An 8039-nucleotide genomic window follows, 5' to 3' on the forward strand; every position below is an offset into this window, starting at 1 on the left:
CTGCCTCCTCAAGTGCTGAAATTAAAGGCATGCGCCACCACTGCCTGGCCTGAAATCTTTTTTTTTATATTTTATTTACATTAACGATATCATCACCTTTCCCCATTTCTCCTCCCTAGAAAACCCCTATCCCATGCCCCCTTTTCCTTTTTGCTTTTATAACAATTTTTAAAAATGTTAATCAAAGGCTTTATAAGTTTGATAATGCTCAATCAGAAGTGTAACCCAATACCCAACCTAGATATATCAACTATCCTTGACTGGTGGACACATGTGAACATCTGCCTCCATGCCCCCCTCTTTCTCTCTCTTTCTCTGTCTCATCACCTAGCTTCTCCTCTCTTTCATCTTCTCCTCTCCTTACTCCGTCTCTTCCTCTCAGTACTCCTTCCCACTTAGCTCCTCCTACATATCACTCTTCCTGTTAAAGTAAAACTTTTCTCTCAAAATACAATTAGAGCATACTTATTCCTAATTGTACCAGTGAGGTACAAGATAGTCCTAATACCCAGTCCATCATTTTGTTGACTAACCAGAACCTCTGCCATCTCTCCTAACTAAAACACTTACTTTTGATCCTGGCTTTTTTTGGGCTTTAGAATGAATGTCAGCTAAAAACCATCTACTCAGATCTTTTCTCTCAAAGTAAATAGCCAGGATTGGCTATGAGACTATAGGTCTTCAACCCCATCAGAAATCCAGAATGACTGAGTTAACTGAAATTATGGGAAGCACTAAGCATAGCTTCTAAAACTTAGCCAATTTATAGAGACTGCTGAACACCTGGAAAGCCCCTATACTACTGAATGTTGGAGCATCAAATCTTCAGCCTTCTGGCCCAGAATCATCTGACAGACCTTAGTGATGCAGAATTATTAAGGGCTGATTACTCTGTCTAGGCAGATATAATCAGTCGGCTCTCCTGCAAGTGTGTCCTTTTCTGGACAGTAATTTATCTGTAGATGGAAAGAGGCAATTCTTGCCTAGCGGCTGTCACTGAACAACTGGAGTAACTCCAAGGATGCTCAATTTCTTCTTAGAATACAGGACAGGAAGCTGTCAGGAGCAGACAGGTCTCTAATCAAAATGAACATTATTATATAAATATTTGTAACATCAATTCTATGGACTTCTGACATTTTGAAAACCAACTATCCATGTAAGGTAACCTGGACTGTTGTCTGTTAACTCCTCTCAGCTATTTCTAAGTAAAATATGGAAAACATCCAAACAATAAACTCAAAGCCATGAGTTTGCTATAGTCCCTTAACTCATAGGTTAACCACCCCAAATCAGTTAAAAAAGTTAAAGAAGGACTGGGTCTAGGCCTTGTATTCCTAAATGTGTTATACAGGCACAATGCCCATGAGAGTGTCAATATTCATCTCATGTTTATATTAATAAGAAGCTCGTACCAATGAAAACCGTCAATTTGAAATCAAAGTAAATTTTGTACCATTTAAGAAATTATGACTTCACCTTGATAGTAATTATACAGATTTCTACCAATAGATTATGGCTATGCAATAAGTCCTAGGTAATCCCCCCTGTTCCAACAAAACCATTACTTTTCCCTAGAAAGACAGACCATTATTAACCACAATAGTCCCCAAGCCCAGGGAATAGGGGAGCTGACTCTTCTTTACCTTCTTCAAGCTGATTAAGGGCGTTGAGATATTAGAAGAGGGGTGGAGGTGGGGAAGAGTAAGTTGATAAGCCTCTAATGCTGTGTCTTCACTGAATCCAGATGGAATTCCAGGACATCAGAGGTTTTGGCAGGTCTGCTCAGTATGCTTGATGAGTAGATACACCAAGGCTGTGTATTCTGCGATATACATTTCTCAGAACATGTTTTAGTACCAAGAAAAAAAATTTTTTTTTCTAGAGGGCTGACATTTTTTTAAAGATGCTGGTTCTAACAATTTTTCTTTTTTTCCCTTTTTAAAAATTGGTTGTAGTATTTACATTTCAGATTTTATCCCCTTACCCCACTTCCTCCCACCACCCAGAAACCTCCTATCCCATCCCCCCTCCTCATGCTTCTATGAGGCAGTGCCCACACCTATCCCCCCACTACCCCTCCCCACCCTCATATCCCCCCCCACCTCTGTGTTCATTATTTTATGGGACCAAGAAACTCCTCTCCCACCTATGTCCAACAAGGCCATCCTCCCGTACATATACTGCTGGAGTCATGGGTCCCTCCCTATGTGCTCCCAGGCTGGCGGTTTAGACCCTGGGGAGCTCTGGTTGTTTGGTATTGTTGCTTTCCTCCTGGGGTCACAAACCCTTTCTGCTCCTTCAGTCCTCTCTCTAAGTTCTCCATTGGGAAAACCCTGATCATATCAGTGGTTAACTGTGAGCATTGTCCTCTGTGTGTGTTAGTCTTTGGTAGACCTCTAAGGAGACAGCTATATCATGTTCCTGACAGCATGCACTTCTAGCCATCCACATCAGTGTTTAGCTTAGATGGCTGTACATGAGATGAATACCCAGGTGGAATGGTCTCCTGATGGCTCCTCCTTCAGTTTCTGTCCCATGTTTTGTTTCCAAATTTGCTCCCTTGAGCATTTTTGTTACTCGTTCTAAGTAAAACTGAGGCATCCCCTCTTTGTCTTCATTCTTCATGAGCTTCATGTGGTCTGCAGGTTGAGTCTTCGCTATTCCAAGCTTTTGGACTAACATCCACTTAACAGTGAGTAAATACCATGTGTGTTCTTTTGTGATTGTGTTAACTCACTCAAGATGATAATTTCTAGATCCATCCATTTACCTAATAATTTCTTGAATTCATTATTTTTAATAGCTGAGTAATACTCCATTGTGTAGATGTACCACATTTTTTGTATCCATTCCTCTGTTGAGGGACATCTTGGTTCTTTCCAGCTTCTGGCTATTATAAATAAGGCTGCTACGAACATAGTGGAGAATATGTCCTTATTATATGTTGGAGCATCATCTGGGTATATGCCCAGGAGTGGTATAGCTGTATCCTCAGGTAATGCTATGTCCAGTTTTCTGAGGAACCGCCAAACTGATTTCCAGAGTGGTTGTACCAGCTTGCAATCACACCAACAATGGAGGAGTGTTCCTCTTTCTCTGCATCCTCGCCAGCATCTATTATCACCTGAGTTTTTGATCTTAGCCATTCTGACTGGTGTGAAGTGGTATCTCAAGGTTGTTTTGATTTGCATTTCCCTGATGACTAAGGATGTTGAACATTTCTTAAGGTGCTTCTCAGCCATTCGAGTTTCCTCTGTTGAGAATTCTTTGTTTAGCTCTCTACCCCATTTTAAAATAGGGTTATATGGTTGTCTGGAGTATAATTTCTTGAGTTCTTTGTATATCTTGGATATTGGCCCTCTATCAGATGTAGGATTGGATAAGATCTTTTCCCAATCTGTTGGTTGCTATTTTGTCTTATTTACAATGTCCTTTGCCTTACAGAAGCTTTGTAATTTGATGAGGTCCCATTTGTCAATTCTTGATCTTAGAGCATAAGTCATTGGTGTTCTGTTCAGGAACTTTTCCTCTGTGCCTAGGTATTTGAGGGTCTTTCCCGTCTTCTCTTCTATTAGTTTCAGTGTATCCTGTTTTAAATTAAGGTCTTTAATCCACTTGGATTTGAGCTTTGTACAAGAAGAAATGAATGGATTGATTTGCATCCTTCTACATGTTGACCTCCAGTTGAACCAGCACCATTTGCTGAAAATGCTGTCCTTTTCCCACTGGCTGGTTTTAGCTCCTTTGTCAAAGATCAAGTGACCATAGGTATGTGGGCTCATTTCTGGATCTTCAATTCTATTCCATCTTCCTGCCTGTCTCTGTACCAATACCATGCAGTTTTTATTACTATTGCCCTGTAGTACATTTTGAGGACAGGGACAGTGATTCCCTCAGAAGTTCTTTTGTTGTTGAGATTAGTTCTTGCTATCCTGGGTTTTTTGTTGTTCCAAATAAATTTTGTTGTTGTTGCAAATTGCTCTTTCTATCTCTATGAAGAATTGATTTGGAATTTTGATGGGGATTGCATTGAATCTATAGATTGCTTTTGGCAAGATGGCCATTTTTACTATATTAATCCTGCCAATCCAGGAGCATGGGAGATCTTTCCATCTTCTGAGATCTTCTTCGATTTTTTTCTTCAGAGACTTGAAGTTCTTGTCATACAGATCTTTCACTTGCTTAGTTAGATTCACTCCAAGATATTTTATATTATTTGTAACTATTGTGAAGGGTGTCATTTCCCTAATTTCATTCTCAGCCTGTTTATCTTTTGAGTATAAGAAGGGTACTGATTTGTTTGAGTTGATTTTATATCCAGCCAATTTGCTGAAGTTGTTTATCAGGTTTAGGAGTTCTCTGGTGGAAATTTTAGGGTCACTTAAGTATACTATCATATCATCTGCAAATAGTGAAAATTTGACTCCTTCCTTTCCTATTTGTATCATTTTGACTTTTGTTGTCTAATTGCTCTGGCTAGCACTTCCAGTACTATATTGAATAGGTAGGGAGAGAGTGGGCAGCCTTGTCTAGTCCCTGATCTTAGTGGGATTGCTTCAAGTTTCTCTCCATTTAGTTTGATGTTGGCTACTGGTTTGCTGTATATTGCTTTTACTATGTTTAGGTATGGACCTTGAATTCCTAATCTTTCCAAGACTTTTAACATGAAGGGATGTTGTATTTTGTCAAATGCTTTCTCAGCATCTAGTGAGATGATCATGTGGTTTTTTTCTTTGAGTTTATTTATGTAGTGGATTACATTGATGGATTTCTGAATATTGAACCATCCCTGCATTCCTGGGATAAAGCCTACTTGATCATGATGGATGATTGCTTTGATGTGTTGTTGAATTGGGTTTGTGAAAATTTTATTGAGTATTTTTGCATCAATATTCATAAGAGAGATTGGTCTGTAGTTCTTCTTTGTTGGGTCTTTGTGAGGCTTAGGTATGAGTGTAATTGTAGCTTCATAGAACGAATTGAGTATTGTTCCTTCTGTTTCTATTCTGTGAAATAGTTTGAAGAGAATTGGTATTAGGTCTTCCTAGAAGGTCTAATAGAATTCTGCACTAAAACCATCTGGTCCTGGACTTTTTTTGGTGGGGAGGTTTTTTAATGACTGCTTCTATTTCTTTAGAGGTTATGCGACTGTTTAGATGGTTTATCTGTTCCTCGTTTAACTTTGGTACCTGGTATCTATCTAAAAAATTGTCCATTTTATCCAGATTTTCCAATTTTGTTGAGTATAAGCCCTTGTAGTAGGATCTGATGATTTTTTTTAATTTCTTCTGTTTCTGTTGTTATGTCTCCCTTTTCAGTTCTGATTTTATTAATTTGAGTACTGTCTCTGTGACCTTTGGTTAGTCTGGCTAAGGGTTTGTCTATCTTGTTGATTTTCTCAAAGAACCAGCTCCTGGTTTTGTTGATATTTTGTATAGTTCTTACTGTTTCAGCTTGGTTCTCTGCAGGGGCAGGGTCTGGCTGCCAGGTGCCCTCTGGTGGCTCTGAATTGCTAGTTGTGGTTCTAAGGCCTGGGGTGGTGAGAGGGTTCACCTACCTGCTGCTCTGCTGTCTGTGACCTCCCTAGGGTGCCTCCAGACTCAGTTTCCAGAGTGGAGCAGATCAGCTGGAAGACTGCTCCAGCCACCTGTAGGTATCCAGGCCAGGGCTGAAATCATTTTTAAAGTTACTTTTCTTTCTGTGACTTCAACTAGCAGGCTGTAACTTAGAGCCACACAGTTCCTGGAACAAAGGCTACTTTACTTAATCCTCTGCTGTTTTATTATGAGGTGCAGTTTCTGGCCTCAGGCAAACTCAGACAGGCAGGTCAGCTACTGTAGCAAAGTGACTTAGACTAAGATAGGTAGAAGTTTTATTATCATACAACAACCCCAAATATCTTGCAAGACCAAGTCTTGTCCTCACTGACACTCTTCCCCATCCACTGTTTTAAGAAGAACCAAAAAGAAGTACCAGAGCTTGTGGGGCTGTAGCTCGCACATGGGCATGGGTTCTGTTGGGCTGAGTTGTGGATCCTTGTGTCTGCTGCCCAGGTGGCTCAGGGGCTTGAAGTGTGGGAATTTGACTGAGTTCACTACATGTGGCACCAGGTGAATGTTGGGCTAGGAAAAGCCACTGAGTTCAACTCCGGGCATGGGGAGATCCTGTAGAGTGAAAAATTATAAAGACCATTTTATGAAATATATATAGGCTTTTTCTTTACCCTAGACCTGAACAAAAGAATGCAGGTTCCAGAAGGCGGAACTGAATGTAAGATGTCAGGCCTTCACTGCTCTGGGACACATTCCAGGCGGTGGACATTATCCTTGAATCAGAGGACACTTGCTGAATTAACATTCCTCAGGCCTCAGGGAGGGGGACCTGCCTGTGGGTGGGGAAGGACCAGGGCAGGAAGACATGTTCCTGATCACAGAAAGGGATGCAAGTCCTTTGGGTGGTTCCAAGAACTAGCTAACTTTCCACTGTTCTTGGTCCCCCCCCCCCCCCCTTTGAGGTTTTCCCAGTGTTACAGCCTGCTGATGTTCAAAATTTGTAAAACAACCAATCATGTGTAACCATGCAAAAATGCAACCAATCATGTGTAACCATGCGAAAATTTCTCCTTTTCCCCACCCCGTGCTATAAAAAAGGCCCCATCAGCTTGCTGACCTTTTGTCAAAATTCTGTTCCTGCATGGATGAGCAGTTTTGACCTTGGCTAGCCAACTCTCCTCAATAAACCTCTGCTGATTGCATCCAGGTATGGTTTCTTGTGATTTTTGGGTGGCTGTGATTTTCCAAGACTTGAGGAAGGGTCTCCCGAGTTTGGAGGTCTTCAATCCCAGTCTGAGGTCCTGTGGGGGCAGAGCTCTTGGATTGCGGGTTTTCAGGCCAAGGTGGCTGGCTTGAGACTAGCTGGTCTCAGCCCTTGGGCATCTAAGCACTGCTGGGAGACCACAGAAGGACTGAGATGGGGGGGGGGGGGCATACTGCTGGACCAGTATGCCAAGAGTATTGGTCAAACTGGCTGTGAGGCAGACCAGCTGCTGGGTCTCGGGCAAGTCCTCCATGCCAGTCACACTATGGCGGTTCACAATAGCCACGAGGGAGTCCAGGATTCCAAAACAGCTTTATTGTTCATGGTGAATGTAGACAGTCTAGGTGCAAACCCCTTCAAGCCAGAGTGGAGCTGGCTTAAATAGGGAGGGGGGAAAGAGGAGGGACTGAAAAGGAATAACTCAATTTAGCTATGCCTCCCCTCCTTTAGGTAACTCATGAATATGGAAATCTCGAGGCCTGGAGGCCTGTTTGTCATGCCCTCTACCTGTAGTTGTAGATGGTGATGCAAAACCTCTCTGGAAGGAGCTACTGAGCCAACAAACTCCTACCTTCCCATTAGGTTTTCTGGGATTCGAGGCCTGTGCTTGACCAGGTACCCAGCTGCCTCTTACAGCCCACCACCCCACAACTCTTCCTTTTTCTTTTTTAAAAAGTAGGGGCATCGCTGGAGTGACTGTGTCATTTGTAGTGAAAATTTTGGATGAGGTGAAGTCATAAGAAAACACTACACAGGCTGTAGGCAGTAGCACAATTAAGTCACAGGGTAAGGAGAGTCAAGGGTGGGGGTTGGGAAAGCAAGAGATCATTGTCATGAAATGTAGAGTTTGAGGATAATAACATCTGATTAATCTAGATAGACATTATGTTTTCCTTACTAACATGTAAGTTAGTTCTCTAAGTTTCTCTAAGTTCAGTAGCCATTTGACTTTGGCAAGAGATTTCTTCTGTAGCTGGAAGGTCTAAGTCTGTTTTCTGTAGGACTCAGTGCATGTCTCTGGATCTCAGCATTTTTTGGTCAGATGAGGTGTCTGGAAGAAGGCAGCTTGTTGTCTTAGGCAGGTTCCAGGAAATGAAGTCTTCCCACCTTCCCTGGATTTGTGGGAGCAGCACTTTCCTTTTCCTTTGTGGGTATAGCCTGTAGGGTGATCAAAACAGGGAAGCAGAACCCCAGCAGGGGGATGTCTGCAAATGGTGGGT

Source organism: Arvicanthis niloticus, chromosome 1 (assembly GCF_011762505.2).
Source record: "Arvicanthis niloticus isolate mArvNil1 chromosome 1, mArvNil1.pat.X, whole genome shotgun sequence".
Classification (NCBI taxonomy): Eukaryota; Metazoa; Chordata; class Mammalia; order Rodentia; family Muridae; genus Arvicanthis; species Arvicanthis niloticus.